The sequence below is a fragment of the Hirundo rustica genome, chromosome 3 (genome assembly GCF_015227805.2).
Source record: "Hirundo rustica isolate bHirRus1 chromosome 3, bHirRus1.pri.v3, whole genome shotgun sequence".
NCBI lineage: Eukaryota > Metazoa > Chordata > Aves > Passeriformes > Hirundinidae > Hirundo > Hirundo rustica.
Window position 1 is genome coordinate 110,451,267 of NC_053452.1, and position 16,511 is coordinate 110,467,777.

The following is a 16,511-nucleotide window of genomic DNA, read 5'->3' on the forward strand; positions in this document are numbered from 1 at the left end:
GCATTATACTGCTGAGGATGTCTATGTAACATCACTTAGATTATATCACTTTCAGTGATAAGTTTGTTTCTGCCTTCCTTTCTCATGCCTGAGAATCAAGTTCTCCACTGTGTAATCTTACATTCAAGACTTTACTGAAATTCATACTGTTAGCTTGTGTGCAGTTTACTGAATTCTTCTCAGGATTGTTTTGCTTTATTGTCCTCTCTATTCCATGCCACTTCCCAAAATTCCACAAACTTATCAAATAATAGTTTAACTTTTTCTTCCATGTCAGCAATAAAAACATTAAATAGCAACTGCTAGGCCAACATCTATAGGGGGCTGAAAGTTTACGTGCTGAGTGAACAGTCACCATTTACTATTTAATTTAGAAAGCTATCAGCTGGTCTCCAATTAATCTACATTGTACTATCTTTATTTTAAACCAGCCAAATATATTACTCAATAATTCAAATTTGGTGCTCTTCAAAAGCCCTTTACCTCAACACTATTACTTTTATCAGCCTCATTTGTAGGCTCATCAAAACACAAGTCTGGATTAATTAATAAGACTCCTTTTCCATTACATGTTCTTAATGCATATTAATTATTTATCTGTTGAACCCTGTCACAGATGTTCTGCGATTTTGCCCATGATTGATGTGCTGCAGACAAGCCCATGATGATAGGCCTAATTACTCTTTTTTAATGCGTGCAGTGTATGGAGAGCATCCACTTATTTACCTCCTCCTAAAATCTTCCTGAAGTTTCAGGAAAGCATTGTGTTGCAGCGAGCTGGACACATACATAACAAGCAGATACCAGATTTTACTAAGGAATTTCAATTTTTAATACTATTCTAAGTGTGTCTGTTGGTTTTTATTATTGTATCATGCTCCCCTCTGAGTAGTGTTGGTTTTTATTATTGTATCATGCTCCCTTCTGAGTAGCTGTTTGCATACAGAATCTCTTGGGTATGTTCTTCTTGAGAAAAGACACAAGAGCGATCTTTGGAACAATCACCTGACCCAGTCTGAACCCAACTATGTTATTTTCCATTCTTTTCCTGCACCTATCAGATGAGCATGGGAACATCTTCTGGTAGTGCATTAGACAAAATCATCATACATCTTTCAACTATTGTTTTTATAACCTCTCCTCTGGGGAAGAGTGTTTGAAGTGCAGCATATTATTTTCTTAGGATTTTAAGGCTGTTTGACTTTTGTGAAATGTGTATCCTCTTACATATTTTAAAATCACAGCATCATTAATGTTGGCAAAGACCTTTCAGATCATTAAGTCCAACCATTAACCCAGCACTGCCAAGCCCACCACTGAACCATATTACGCAAAGCCACATCTACACGTCTAAATATCTCCACAGATGGAGACTCCACCACTGCCCTGGGCAGCCTTTTCCAGTGCTTGACAACCCTTTCAGTGAAGATATTTTTCCTAATATTCAATCTAAACCTCCACTGGTGCGACTTGAAGCCTTTTCCTCTTGTCCTATCACTTGTTACCTGGGAGAAGAGACTTATCCCCAGCTTGCTACAACCTCCTTGCAAGTACCTCTGCCTTTTCCTCGTTCTTTGTCATTATATTTTCCTCTGCTTCCGCTAAAGGATGGGGATTCTCAACCCTTCTTTGGTTGGCAATATATTTGTAGAAACATATTTTATTATTTTTTTACAGCAGTAGATGCATTTTTATTTCACTTTACAGATGCAAAAGAATTTGACCATGTACCTTTTGTGAAAGGGAATGGGTGTCACCGAGACACACAAAGCAGCCACACGCAGACAAGTGGTTTTGCAGAGCAGAGGTTTCTCCGTCCAGCCCAAAAGCTGAAATCCAGTGAAGAGTGCCTCTTCGTTTTATTTCTTACTTTTTATACATCTGTGCGTCTAGCAGAAGATTGGCTTCTGGGGTTTTTCACCCCTTAGCCAAGTGGCTAAACCAACTGTCAGTTACAATTGTTTTCAGGTTAGAAATATGCAAACAAAGGACAGAGAATGAAAAACAAAGGATTTGTTTATGTTACATCTGTGGGAAAAGGTAGAAAACTGCTCTTAATATTGTACAATAACTAAAAAGATCTGACTCCATTTAAGAAAATCAAAAGGCTCAGAAAAACCAGGGTAACAAATGGGATTTGAAGTAGTCTGCAGTTCCTAAAGGAATTTGTTCCACCATTTTGATGAGACCCTTTTTTCTTTTCCCATTGACCCAGAGGATCATAGTTGCTAATAATTGTCTTCTGGTCCCTATGTCTTGGAGGTGTCCTAAGTGCAAACATCAAAGATATGGGCACAGAATTCCAGAGTTCTTCCGGAAACAGGAATAGACAGTGGAAGAGAGATTTGCTGTGCCATGATGTTCTCAGCCGAATGAGTTTCTTGTATCAAATATCTCTGTGCCCATACTTTTCCCATAGTTATATCCATCTCTCCAGCCTGACATGACAGACATTACTCAAAAGCAGCAGAGAATTGGAGCTTAGCATCAGCATTCCCTGTCAGCCTGTTGGAAAGAAACCTTCCTTCTCTGAGGCACTGGGGATTTCAGGTTGAAATGTTGGAGTGGTATAAAGTAGGAAGGGGGAATATTTGATTCAGGAATCTTAGCTCAGAGTCTGGAACATGTTGGCAAAGCTGAGTTCTGGGTATGCAGATGGGCCAATGATTAATGGCTAAAACCCAAGAAGAGAAGAGCTGCTTTATAAATAGTGAAATTTGTGTTACTTCTCACAGAATATGACTGTGCTTCTTTGCAATAGCTAGTCTTGATACACACTAGAGTTACCCATAAGAGTTTGATATCTGATAAAAGTTGGGACAAAATGTATAGATTTCAAGAAGGTCAGTTAAGTTTTATTTTATTTGTCCTGTGGTTTGTTGTTGCTTTTTTTTTTTTTTTTTTTTTTTTTTTTTTTTTTTTGTTTTGTTTTGTTTTGTTTTGTTTTGTTTTTTTTGTTTTTTCCCCTGACAGTTAGCCCCTTGCTCAAATTCATCAGCTTCCTGAGGGTAGAAATCCAACTCTGAGATATTGAAAATAATTAAAACTTAACATGACATGATTGCAGGCATCTAACTAAACTCCTTAAGATCAGCAATTCCAAAAATTTCCTATTTTTGAAACCCTTTTTGAGACCACAGTACAGTTTTCCTTTGCACATCTGGGTCTATGATAATTTCCAGTTGGGGACTCAGGATCCATCCTGGTTTGGGAGCCCCTGTTCCTGCTCTGTAGGGAGTAAGCACTGTCCTTGCTGAGCCCCTTGGGTCGCTGTCTGCACTTTCATGGGATTCTGTTTCTCTGTGCTCTATAACCTCTATTAAAAATGATAAATCATCAGGAGTGCAACACAAGAGAGAGGAAGGATTTAACTACTACTCTGTCTGTTCCTACCTTTTTAATTTTCCAGAACAAGAACCTTGATCTCCTGTTTTCTTTTATAGCACATGAGACACACTCATAGGTAAGTATTTACTGGATGGGTTTGGATTTGGAAACAGATTTTTGAATCAGGATCGTGGAGAATTTTGCAGGTTCCCTAGTGAGTTTTGCACCTTGATTTAAACAACTGTTCATTGAAAATTTATGTCATTTCATGAACTTAGCACAGCATAGATGGTGTTGGTATCTGCAGTACAAACTGATTGAAAATCCATCCACTATTAATAAATGCTGTCTACAAACACAGTGGCATTTTACTGTTCTTAAAAATTTGCCTGCTTTTGGCTGTGCTGTGGAAAAATAATGCCTGCTGGAGTGTTTCTGCCTCTGCCTGTCTTCTGATTGTGACCTGACATGAACTTGTTTATGTAATGCTCCCTAGCAGCAGTGCTGCTGCTGGAGACAGGGCTGTTCCTGTGACCAGAGGTAGCTCCATATCCAATTTTAAAGGTTTTTTGAGCTATTCAACTTAACAAATGCGATGCTGGGAACGAGGAGTTCTCTTCCTGGGCATATCACTGGCACTGGAAGCCAGGAGTGTTTTATCTCCAACTCCTTGTCAGGTGAGCTTGCTGAGAAGGGCTGTGTTTGTTCTTTTGTCTTGTTCTCTGTTGCCAAAGACTTCTCATTTTCTTGTGTTGCAGTTCCTCCTCTCCAGCAGATAAGGGTGAGTATTGCAGTGAGGTGACTCCTGTTTGATAGGTGTCACCATGTGGATTGGGAAGATTTGATGCCTTAGCTCAGGATGGTGGAGTTTCAAACAGTTGCCTTCACAGGAGCATTCCAAGACTCTGTGGCTGATGTTTCATGGCTTTGCTGTCATCATCTCTGCAGGAGTCAGTCCCAATGTGACATAATAAGCAACAATATTTAGTTTCAGGCCGGGAATTTTCTTCATCATTTATGATGTTTGTGGAAATCATGGTTTCTTTAATGTTGCACAAATCTAATATATGCAAGGAATAGACACCCTCCAGATGTGCTTCCAGGCTTAAATCCAGGTCTAGAAATCCATACCATACTTCATTCAAGAGCAACAGGAAGAGGGCCTGGGTACCCCTTTATTTCTTTGAGCTGCCTCCACATTTCAAGAGCAAAGGCTTTGCAGCATGAAACTGTAATTTAAGGATATTCCTTTGCTGATTTCAAGCACTCAATTCTTTGAATTTTAAGAATTAAGTGCTCTTGGGGTGGAAGTGATGTGTCTCAACTGAAGTCTATTTTAAAATTATCTGCTGGTGATCAGCTGTCTATGGCCAGACATCTGGCAAGAATCATGTGCAAGAATCAGATCTGTAAGGCCAGCATACCCCCTTGAGAGGAGTTAGACTGCTTCAGTGGAGTGTGTTCCCTGGGACAATTCTCACTCATTTCCATTCCACAGACTTATGTATCCATTAACAGCAGACCTTAGACTGCAACACTGGGCACCAGGTATTCTGCTTGTTTTTTCTCAGATGCTAAAACTTATTTATAAGGCTTTCCCCTAGTCTCTTTTCTTACCTCATTGTCTTTTGTTCTTAATTTTCTCTCTTCATTCCACTTTCAATATGGGTAAAATGACACAGCTTAGAATTTATGTTCACATGTACTTGTTTCCTGTTCATGCTCATGATGGCTTAGAAAGCCTGAAGGGATATTCTGTAATTTAGTGTCCATTCATGTGTGTTTTTAGTACTTCCCATTAAACAGCAACATTCAGAAACGTTGGCAAGAACAGAGGTAACAGAAATGACATCCCCACTATTCCATGGAGTACAAAACAGGCATTACAGGGATAAATTTGCCATATTTTCTTCAGGGACATCTAATCACTTCAAAGGCTGTCCCCCTGACTGCCCAGTTTTTCTATCTCCTGTGAGCTACTGCAACCTGGAATTGGGAGTGTTTGGGCAGATGGTGTCAGAGACACCTCAGCTGTCATCCCAGCCAGGGAAGCTCTGAGAAGTGCCATGAAACTCGACTATACTCCTAGTTTATATTCCTAGAGAGTACAGAATACAGTACAGTATGGACATGTTTGGGCTGGCTCCACATGGAGTAAGACTGACACCTTATCTTGGCTTGAAAAGTTTGTCTGTTTGGGAAGGCTCCCTTGGAATGTAGAATGTAAACCCACTCCCTCTGAATTATTATAATTTCAAAATTAAGGGGCTCTCAGGCAAAAATATGGGAATAGGAATAACAGTTCTTTACTAGGAAATTTAGAAGAAAAATGCAGTAGTACAAAAAAATCCACTGACAGAGTCATAATTCAACCTGACACCAGTTGGTCAGGGTGTTGGTAGCAGTCCAATTAAATGGTGGCTGCAGTTCTCCTGGAGTGACAGATGTGGTTCTGTTGAAGCAATGATCCTGTAGAAGGGCGTAGTTTTCCTCTGAAGGTCCAGTGGTGGTGTAGATGGGTCTGATCTTCCTCTGGGAATCCAGTGGAAACAGGCTGCTCTGGTGTTCCAAATATCAGATTTTATCCAGGTAGGAATGCTTGGCTCCTCCCCATGGGTGGAGCATCTCAAAATGAGATAATGTAATTGTATCAGTCATGTGGTGAGCCTTAATGGCCCATTAACAGCAGATATCCCCCTGGAGGGAGGGTGGATCCTGGAATAAATAAAGAACACTGCCCTACCCGGTTTAACAGATGGCAATAGAATACATAATTTTGGTGACATTTTGCATTGCAATGTCAGACACACCCACAGAACCTCCAAGATGATGTGCCTCTGGATGGGGTCCAGCAGCTCAACAGACAATGTTCTGGTCATAATTTTACAGCATCTGGACCAAGATTTTGCAACATGACTTAGCAAAGCTTGGTAGGCATCAGCTTAGAGATCTCTCAGTGTTGTGGCACAAACCAAATAAAAGCTACAGGGCAGCACCCAAATTTGTATTTCATTTGGGAACATCCTCAAAATCATTCAGAGCACTTCTGTCCTTTCTTTCCTGGGTGTCTGTTATATCTCCAGCTCTCCTGGCTTAAGGCAAATTTTGCCTTATCAGCAAGTTACTTCATTTTGATAGCCTTTTATTTTGAATTTGCAGTACATAAGCATGGCTTTGGTTTGCTTCAATGGTCAGGGCTGTATTCTGCAGTATAAAAACCACTGGTAGAAAGTAGGGAATGGAACTGATTCATCAGTAATAGCATCTCAAATGCATTTATTTATTTCTTAAGTGCCCTGGGAAACACTTTCCTTGAAAACCACAAACTGTGACACATGTAGATTGATGGATGGGTGTTTTTTGCTGAATATAGAAACCAATAACTCTGTATCTATAGTGTCTGGAGGCATGGAGACTTTGCTGACACCTCTATGACATGGGATCATTCAAGCAGGATAAGGTCATACCTGATAACTTGCAGGAATCTCAAAGCAGGGTCTGACAAACCTTACAAGATCAAAACCATCAGTGTTCTGCATGGATTCTCCTTTCCAGCCTCTGGAGTCTATTTTCTCAAAAAGAGGTTAAAGGAAGAAAGGTACTTTAAAGGTCCTCTTTGTAAATGAAATTATAACTGATGGAACATTAAAGCAATTGATCTAATATAAACCTCCTGGTAACTGGAGAAGGTGCTGCAGAGGCTTCCTAGCAGTTATACATCAAGAAACATTCTTAATCTCCTAGATAATGTCAATAAAGGAATGACATTTATTACCTACATGTCCTCACAAGCTGAGGATGCAGTTTATAAAACTGTATTTGTCTCCCCGTCTTTTTCCTCCTTTATTGTAATCCTTCACCATGGATCATTTTACATCCAAACTCACCTTCATCTGTTATCATACTTCAAGTGATTTATCGGCATCACAAAGTTCTGATTAATAAAGCTAGAAGGACATCCATCAGAAGGACTAAGAATGTGTGATCATTTCCTCTCAGGCTCTCATTAGCTGTGGCTGTCCTTCTGGGAGTTTTATCTTTGCCTATTTCCAGACTAAAGCACATGAGGTTTAAAAATAATATCCTACGATTAATCTTTTGTTTCTCTTGGCTTTTAAAAACCTTTGGTCAAGATGGAATATGATCTCCATACTGTCAGCTGAAATAAGTAGAAACAACCTAAACTGTACAAATCCACTCTTAATGAATGATCAGGCAAGTCAGAATAATAGATGGCTTCATTCAGCCTCCTTCATTCAAGATGGAAAATACAAAGCTGTACAGATAATGCTACGATCATATGAAATATTTGTGGGGTAGATAGGAATTACACTCAACAGTATCTTTTCCAAAAGAGCTTCTTTTTTCTCTACGTTGCTTTGGTTTAAAACAAAATGAGTTGTGGTGAAATACCTCTCTGGTATTTTCAGGTTGCTGTGCTAAGTGAAGTGAGAAAGGTTCTGTTTCAGAGTTTCTATACTAAGCTCTCTTTTTAATGAGACACTCCAAGGTTAAAAATACCTCCTGAAAGCAACTTCCCACGTCTTTCCTACATTAGTGACAGATTGGAGAAGAAAATGTGGAGTACGCCTGAAAGTGATAAGTTGAGGTTAGAGGTCTAGCCAAAGTCAAGTGCTAGGGAGTTTCAGCTGTAGAGAGCTGATGCTTTGAATTATAATCAAGTGATTAATGTTTCTAATGTAAGTGGGCTTGGGGGTTATGAGGACTTGCAGAACAGCTTGGATAAGAATGGTGAAACCTGCTTTTAGAGTTATTTTATTTATAGCACATTCATTAGATTGGGCAGAGTGGACAACATGTGCTTATGTGGTTAATGATAAATCCATATGAGGACTAAACTAGTCTGCTGAGTTATGAGAAAGCCATTTGTGGGTCAGATTTTTCTGGAGAGAGACTGACTTGAGAGACAATTCCTATCTGTTTGGGGGTGGGGGGCGGAGCAGGGAGAGGGGAGATGAAGAAACCAGCTTTTCTCCTTTTGTAAAATACATGGGATGTAAATGTTACAGATCTTCATTAATTTTTAAAGGTCATTTGCCCCAAAGTTTATGTAGCTGTCTTCATAAATACCAACAATAGCATGGGGAGGAGCAGATATACATGGAAAGGTATACAAATATTTTTTCATAAAATAGCAGATAGTCCAGTGTTAACATATGAAGACTGCAAAAGCCAGAAAAGAATACATCTCTGAGGCATTACAATTTTTCTTGTGGGATTCAGACAATCTGGAATGAAATGAAAGGCACCGAAGGAAAAAAGATAATATATATATATTCCTTCTGTTTGTATTCACCATACCTTAATCCCTTCCTCTGCTCTTATTTCTAGGTAGAAATAGAAATGTGATGTTCATTTTCAAGAAAGCAAGTTGTCAAGTGAATACTCTCAAATGTGTTCCCCTAGCACTACTGGGTGTTGCTGCAGGTGTTATTTGTGAATGAGCTCAGATTATCAGAACATACTTTCAAAAAAGCTGGCTGATTATAGTGAGTACCTTTAGCAAGAGAAAAATGGCACCTAGTGCAGAGATATTTAATTTTATCTGTATATATATACACACACACACACACACACACACACACATATATATATATGTACAACAAAAACAAGTTCAGGAAGCTCTTTCAGATTAATTCCCTTTGAAAAGTCATTTATTACTCTCAGGATGGTCAGTTAATAAAAGACACAGTGGCTTTCCCCCTCCCCTGACACCTTGCAATCCAGAGTGTATCCCTGCTAGGAAGATGTACTTTAATGCCACATAGCATCTTGGGCTCCAGTGGTAACTGCATGAAAACTTAATGGCCTGATCAGAGCTTACCTCATTTAGAGGCAAGATGACTTGTTTCTGACATCAAAAGTCATGACAACACCATTGTAATATTTACTTTATAGGTATGAAATAATCTGTGTTTTGGTTTGACAGGTAAACACATATCTTATTTTGGACCCCTTTAGTAGACACAGAAAATTTGGTTCGGAGATTGAAATAATTAGCTAGGCCAGTAATCCCTGGAGCAGGAGAGTCAGCATCAGAGGGGATTCATCTCATCTGTGTTAAACTGTTTTTGGATAAAACAAATTTTCCTCCATGAGGGCCAGTCTTTATTTACTAGAGAGGGACAGTGCAGATACTTAGCTCAGATCTACCCTAGAGCTGGCTAAGCAGGGTGCAGATACATCCCACCCCAGTAATTAAAACACTGCTTTTTTGAATGACAAGCAAGGGCCAAGCTCTAGGAGTAGATGTGCTCCTTACGTTGGAGGGCTTACAGACAAAAATCAGTGTCTGAAGTACAAGAAATAAGGATGTTAAAGCTGTGTGGAAAAGTCTGAGACTCACAGGGCAAGACTGTATTTACCCAAGGCTTCAGGATGAAGAAAAGCTTTTGGAGGTTAAGGGCATTTAACCTCCAGTGTTCCCCTCCTGAGACCAAAGACCAGCCTGTTTAGTTAATCTCTTCCTCTTCTCATTTTATTATTTGACTTCTTCATGATCAGAACCATGGGGAAGCAGCAATGGTGTGCTGGGCTTGATACAGGGCTAGCCTTACCTTGAAATAATATGGTGCTATCTAATTCCCTTCTGCTGTTCTCACTAATCTGTAAAGACCTCACAAATCTGATTTTGGCCTGGTTACTCTAATCTGTAGCATGGGCTGCCCAATTCACTGACTTCAATGGGCCACACTGGACTGTGTCAGGATTTGGAGCTGATGCTTGGGTTTTTTTGAGCTGTTTGAGCAAACAGATCTGCAAGATCTCTTCTTGACAGTGCACTAGCTCTGATCTGAAAGGAGACACAGCTTTAGACATCTGTTTTAAGAGCAGAACTGTTCTGAGCTTATTTAAACTTGATACAAGGCTCTGTTTATATTTCTTTGATTAATTGAAAATAACCTCTCATTAAGGAAGTGACAGCCGATACTGTGTGCTTGTGCTCAAGTCATTCACAGGAGGAAAAAAAATACACCAAAGGTTAGGCAGGTCAAAGCCCTTGTTTGGATCAAAGTATATGTTGAACACTGTATAAATGCCAAATCTGAAAGTGTTTTGTGTTTAAGGTTGAAGTTTGGAGTAAAATGATACTATAACAATAAATCTCTAATTCAACTTGTTAGGTCGCTACTGCATTCACAAAGGCACAGCAAAGAGAAGGATGCATCCGATAGAGCAACTGGATAAGAGTCAAAGTCTGTTAAAATTTTACAGTATAGGTGAGGTAATACCACATCCAGTTCTGGTAGGCACATTTGAAAAAAAAAAATGCAATGGAAATGGATCTTGAAAGAGTGACAGGCACGGTTTGTGGTTTGTCCATAAATCTGCCTTACTGTGAGAGACTGAAAAAGCTCAGCTATTTTTATTTATTCAGGACAAGGTTACGAGATGACTTGTCTGTGGTTTTGTAAAGTTGAGCTTGCATGGTGAGTGTGCAGCTGGCTCCAGTTTCCACTCAGAGCTGCATGGTCTGGCTGGTTTCAACCAAAATATTAGAGGGTCCACAGCCTGGGCTTTAAATATTCCTGCTGTTGTGGGGGTAAACTGGGGATGGGCTGTACCTTGGTGGGCTGCAGCTTTCTCTGTCCATGCCTGACCTGTAGCTTCCTGGAGGGACTGGTGAGTGATGGCTAGGGTTGAGGGTGGAGAGTGAGGCCAGACAAATGCAGACCAGAAAGGCAGCCCTTCTTCTTGATGGGGTGATAGCCATTGAAATAACTTATCTGGAGTGGATTGTCCTTCCCTGAAAGCCTCTGATTCAGGGGGATGTGTCCTTGCATGATATGCTATAATTTGTAGTGATTCAGGTGTTTTGGGACACCATTCTGTGGCTTCATCTACGCAGGTGATCAGGCCAGGTGATGCAAATTATCAAATGAGTGATCTCAGCCGGCCTTAAAACATTCTTATTAAACAGGAATATTTTGAAATTCTTGTTTTAGTGGGAATACTATATTCCTATAAAACCAATTAGTAAATGGAAAGGTTTCAGCAGGGCCATCTTTAGCCTGAGAAAGGTCAATTTTTAGGAAAAAAACCTCTCACCACTTTCATATTTGTGGGCAGAATGGCTATGTTTATATTTTCTTTCCAGGAAAGACTTAAATCTGAGCTTAGACCTGGATTCCAACTGTCCCTATGGTTTATTATACCTGATAGGACATCTTTCAGTAGGATGAGGAGTGATACAACTTCTTTCAAATAACATTTGACCTTCTGTTCAATCTACAGTGACCTTCTTGTGTGGGCATCTTATCCACCTTTCAGCAGTGGTGTGGAAACCAAGTCAGGAAGATGGGAACCCCTTAGAAAGTTCCATGGGCTCCTATCAAAGAGTTTATGGCACTGTCTACTGCAAGAGCAGGTGGGATTTGAGAGCCCAAAATTAGGCTAGGTCTGGACTACCTGTGAAGGACACATTTTAGGTGTTAGGTCTAAATGATGCTTTAAAAACTGCGACTAAGTTCAATAGCTGTAGTAACCTTGCACCCAGCATGTAGAGAGGGGTTCAGAGGGCTTCCCTTGCTGGAAGGTTAGAGTGGATATTAGGAAAATAATCCAAATAAATTAAGATTAATGCTATTAGAAAATCCATTGGATTGGATATCAGGAAAAATTTCTTCTGGTCAGGCACCAGAACAGGTTGTTCAGGGAAGGGTGGGGTCACTATCCTTGGAAGTATTCTGAAAATGTGTAGGTGTGATTGCTGGGGGCATGGTTTAGTGGTGAGCATGTTGTTGTTAATTGGTCTTGGTGACGTTTGAAGTCTTTTTTAACTTTAATGATTTTATGTTCATAAGATTCTGAAGTACCCATCCAACTTTGTTCAATGAGGCAGTTCCTTGTATCCATCCAAGCAAAGGTCTGACTGCACACTCTGTGATTTTCTGCCTCTGTGAGTGGTGCCATGGGCACGGGTGTCTCACGGGTGCCTGGGCTGCCACTTGCCCTGTCCCCGAGGTGTGCGGGGCCGTGTGCTCCTGGCCAGGCTGGGCACAGCGCCCCAGGAGCCCCGGCCCATCCGCTGTGCCCTGGCAGCTGCGGGCAGTGCCGCGTTTCGGAGCGAGTCCCCGCAGCCCCCGGCACAGCTGCTGGGGCTCTTGGGGATGCAGGGGGAACCCTGCTTCTTCTGCCTGCTGCCCTCGGGCACACGCCGGAGCATTCGAGAGCTTAGAAAATCCGGGAAATGCTGAAAATGGCATTTTGCTCTTAGAGTCTAACATCATCGCACCACTTCTGCTCAAATAAATAAACTCTGATGGGAATCCCGCCCCCACCCCCCTTCATTCCTTGCTTTAATGAAACTTGTTACAGTGATTTTTTATTTTATTTTTTTTTTTTCCCCAGTCAGCAGATTTTTACGCTGGTTAATGAGGGGGAACAATTTCTCTTCTCCCCCACCCGCCCCCAATTGCCTCCCCTCTCTTTCATGTCAGGGGCCAAGTTTGGATTGAAGCCTGGTGAAGTTTCTGTGTCATTTCCTGTTGCTGCCCTCCCCGACGCTCGCTCCGCGCTCCAGCGCTCCCGCAGACGCGCGGGGCGTTCGCCCTCCCGGCCGGCGGCTTTTGGGGAGCATGTGACAGCGCTGGGCACACCTCACGCTCCCGCCTGTCACGCCGCATTCCTGCTCCTGCTGTCCCCACGGGCTCAGCTCCCAGCCCGCTGCCAGGAACGCCAAGAAACCCAACGCTAGAAGAACTTTCTTCTCTCCGCGCAGCTCGCTGTACGTCCCAGCCTGCTGGGAACCTGAGGCGGTGAGAGCAAAAAACATCCTTCTCTCGCAAACTTCTCCGCCGCGGTTCTCCTGTCCGCGCAGGTGGCGGGGGCGAGGCCGGGGGATGCCGGTGCTGGGAGTTTGGGTGGGCGAGGGGCTGAGCGGGGACGGGAGCCCGGTGTGCGTCTCGCTCCGCAGGACGGGTCAGCTGCGAGGGCTGGCATTGGTGCTGTTGTGCTGGTGGCTGGATGTGACTGACGGAAAATGGGCTATTTAACTGAAGGGGAGAGCAGCACGGGGATGTACAGAAGCCGGGCAGGCAGTGAGAGGAGGTGAGGCAAAGAGCAGGGGCTGCTCAGCGTTTTTTTTTTTTTTTTTTTTTTTTTTTTTTTTTTTTTTTTTTTTTTTTTTTTTTTTTTTAATGTGTTTGTCTTTCAGCTTCAGTTTAGTGTTTCACAGATTTTTTCCCAGGGCTGGCTTGCGTTCATGGGGTCTGTGAGTGTGTCCAGTGCCGGTGATTGCTTTTCTGAGCAGAAAGATCTGATACATGTGGAAATCTGTGTTACCCTCGCTTGGAGGAGCGGGCATAACTCAGCTGGCAACTGTAAAATCCTGCCTGTGTTGCCTTTCCTCTGCCATTGCCTTATTTGCTCGCTGAACGCACGTACATTTGGTAGGAAAACTACACAAACGCTTGTGCTTTAAAGCGGAGCAACTGTGACTTCATGTACTATTTCTGTCATTCCTGACTCGTTCCGTCTTGACTGTTTCTTGGACAAACAAGGCGTAACAAACTGACGGATAAATCCCGAAGCATGTGCTGGAGCCGGCTCCCGGAGCTTTCAGAGTTAAAAGGCTTTCTTGAACTCACTGACACAGGGTAGTAAATCTCAATGTGTCGGTAAGCGAGGGAAAAAAAGCGCTTGCAGAGCATTACACACCGGCACATAAAGTCGGTGCTGCACAAACCCGGGTCTTCACAGGCAGGATTAGCTCCCAACACCTCCAGCTACCGAGCAGCATTTAGAAAGGTCAATTAGATGTACAATATTTACCAGCTAATTATAAGTGGGGCAATAAAAGCCTTGGAGTTGGCCCCAGGAAGAATGATCCCAAGGCGTTGTGTATTGTATGTTTACCTCCTAGTCACTGCTGGGTTCACGCTGCTCCCTCAACTGCCTCTCGTTTTATGCTGATTTGGCAGTAGAGTTTTCTCTGTCTCCCCTTCCCCAATGAGAAAGTACAAGATGGATACTTGCTGGAAAAAGGTACAAGATGGGTGTGTAGGAAAGGGGCTTTGGGCTCGCCCTCACTTCAGTCCCTCTCCTCTGCCTCCAGCCAAGGCACATCTCCCATGGCTGGGGAAAGTTCAAGCTCCCTGTCCAGCCTTGGCACCCCTTGTCTTGCTGCCATAAGCAATAGGGGACCCAGGAGACTTTTGCTGACAGCTTTGCCTGGGGCCAGTTTCTAGGTAAAAGCTCAAAGTTTGTTTCACAGTTCCTCTACAAAAGGCACTTCTTTTAAAATCAAGTTGATTAGGAAATCCTTTTTTGGGTTTTCCAGTCTCCCAGATTTTTTTTCTGAGTGTTGTGCTACTAAAGGATTTATCAAAAAGTATTCACTTTCAGTATTCTCACAGCTGGCTTATACATGTACTAGTGAGCTGGTCTCAAGGGTCTGTGCTACCACACACGACTTGGTCTGGGACAACTTCTGGGTGTTGCTGGAGTTCAGGAAGAGCCAGGACACTCCAAGGCAGTTTGGATGTAGTCACCTTGCTTCAGAGTGTAAGATAGTTTAATAATATGTAGGCGTCAAGCCGTGCCAATTGGCTTCAGGGCTGAAGAATGGGCTCTGGCAGGGGTTCGTTTACTAGCAGAGACATAGCCAGAGAGTAATGAGCTCATGTAACAGAGGGAGGAGAGAAACTGTAGCAGGAATTGCTCCCACCACCTCCTAGGAGCCTAAGAAACAGCATTTACCTGGAGCTGTGCTCTGTATTCTCAATGTGAAAGGAAATGGGGTGACAGGCTGGCATTTTCACAGGGCTTCAACAGGCAAGTCGGCTCTGAGGTGAATGGAATCATTGCCTGTGCTAGGTGACTGGGGGCTAACTGAGCTTCAGGGACTTCTTTGGGGTGCTTGAAGGGGGAACAGGACCTCCAGTCCTTTGGAAATCCACCCATATTTACAGATGTTGAGAGATGAACATCTGTTTCAAGTGCAGTTTTTGGGAGTTGGTTTCTAAACTATCCCAAAACTTTACCTATGCTGGGAGGTGAACATAATTTCATCCTTAAGTTTTTTGGATTTAAATGTGAACCCACTTCTGAGATCACCCTGCCGATTTCAGTGATCTTATTCTCGATTTACAGCCGTCAAGGGCAGGTAGGAATCAGTCCCTTAATGACTGTTTGTTTTCTGACACTTGCAAAGGAGGAAACAAAACAAGAGAAACCCACTCAGGGTGAGATCATGATGGGAACTGAAGGGTCTAAAGTACCACCAAGACCTTTCTGGGCTTTTTTTTTTTTTTTGTGTTTTTTTTGTTTTGTTTTGTTTTGTTTTGTTTTGTTTTTTTCCTCTCCTTTCTTACTTGCCCTACATCTCAGCTTTTTCTTCTGTCAACAGAAATTTGTTCTGTGTAAAAGCAAATGCTGGGTCCCCTTTTTCACACAGAACGGCAGTAACAGCAGCAAACGCAGGGTCCCTGTCCCACCTCTCTCCTTGTGCAAGCGTGTTCTCCACACCACACAGTGCTCGTGTAGCCTTGACAGACGAGCCAAGGGATGGCCATTCCAGTTCTGCTGCTTACCTTGGGAAAATGCTCTGGAGCCCAACCGACTTTACTGTCTGGAAATATTTCCTGTTGCACAACATAAATTGTCTCTTTCAGTTTAATCCTGTTGTCTTAGATTACCTCACCAAAGCACTACCTTGAGTAAAGCCTCTCTCGGCGGCCACTCCAGTGCAGAGGGGGAAGCAGTATTCTAAGAAGCCACAGGTTGTGAACACTCTACAAGAAGGTGGGGTGAGCACGAGCTTCCCTTCCCCCTTTCTCATCTTGCACAAGGGCAGGGCAAACAAGTCCTGCTTTTTAACAGTGATCCTGCCTACTTCTCATCCCTGAGCCAGACCCCTCTGCTGCTCCACAAAGCCACGATGGACACAGAGACCCCCAGGAGAGCTCTCCCATTACTGGTGGCTTCTTATGGTTCTGGTGGTCCTTTCTCTGAGCTGCTTTTTCCTGCTTGAGCTTGGTGTGGTGCTCACAGTCCTGCCCGAGGTTGCTCCAAGGATTCTGTGCGGCTGCCCACCAGCATGTTGGCTGCCATCTGCTTTAGTTTCTCACAGGCTTCTCCTGAGGAACAGCAGCAGCATTTGGGGTAGCCTTGGCCCAGTCTGTGGGTGCTTCCCAGCTCCCTGTGCTTCCCTGTCCCCCCAG

The 16,511-nt window shown here is 42.7% G+C and overlaps 1 protein-coding gene across 3 annotated transcripts in view; it reads left to right on the forward strand.

Moving 5' to 3' along the window:
* EVA1A (eva-1 homolog A, regulator of programmed cell death) overlaps nt 1-16,511 on the forward strand; it is a 206,361-nt gene that overhangs the window by 127,949 nt on the left and 61,901 nt on the right. Inside the window, exons 1-3 of one of the 3 annotated variants that reach the window (XM_040060664.1) lie at nt 10,907-10,971; nt 11,584-11,716; nt 12,789-13,106. The exons of 1 other annotated variant lie outside the window; for it this stretch is intronic. The gene's annotated coding sequence lies outside the window, so the exon portion shown is untranslated. Of the gene's footprint in view, nt 1-10,906; nt 10,972-11,303; nt 11,370-11,583; nt 11,717-12,788; nt 13,107-16,511 lie in introns of those variants that run through there. One more of the 3 variants, XM_040060663.1, reaches the window with a different exon arrangement.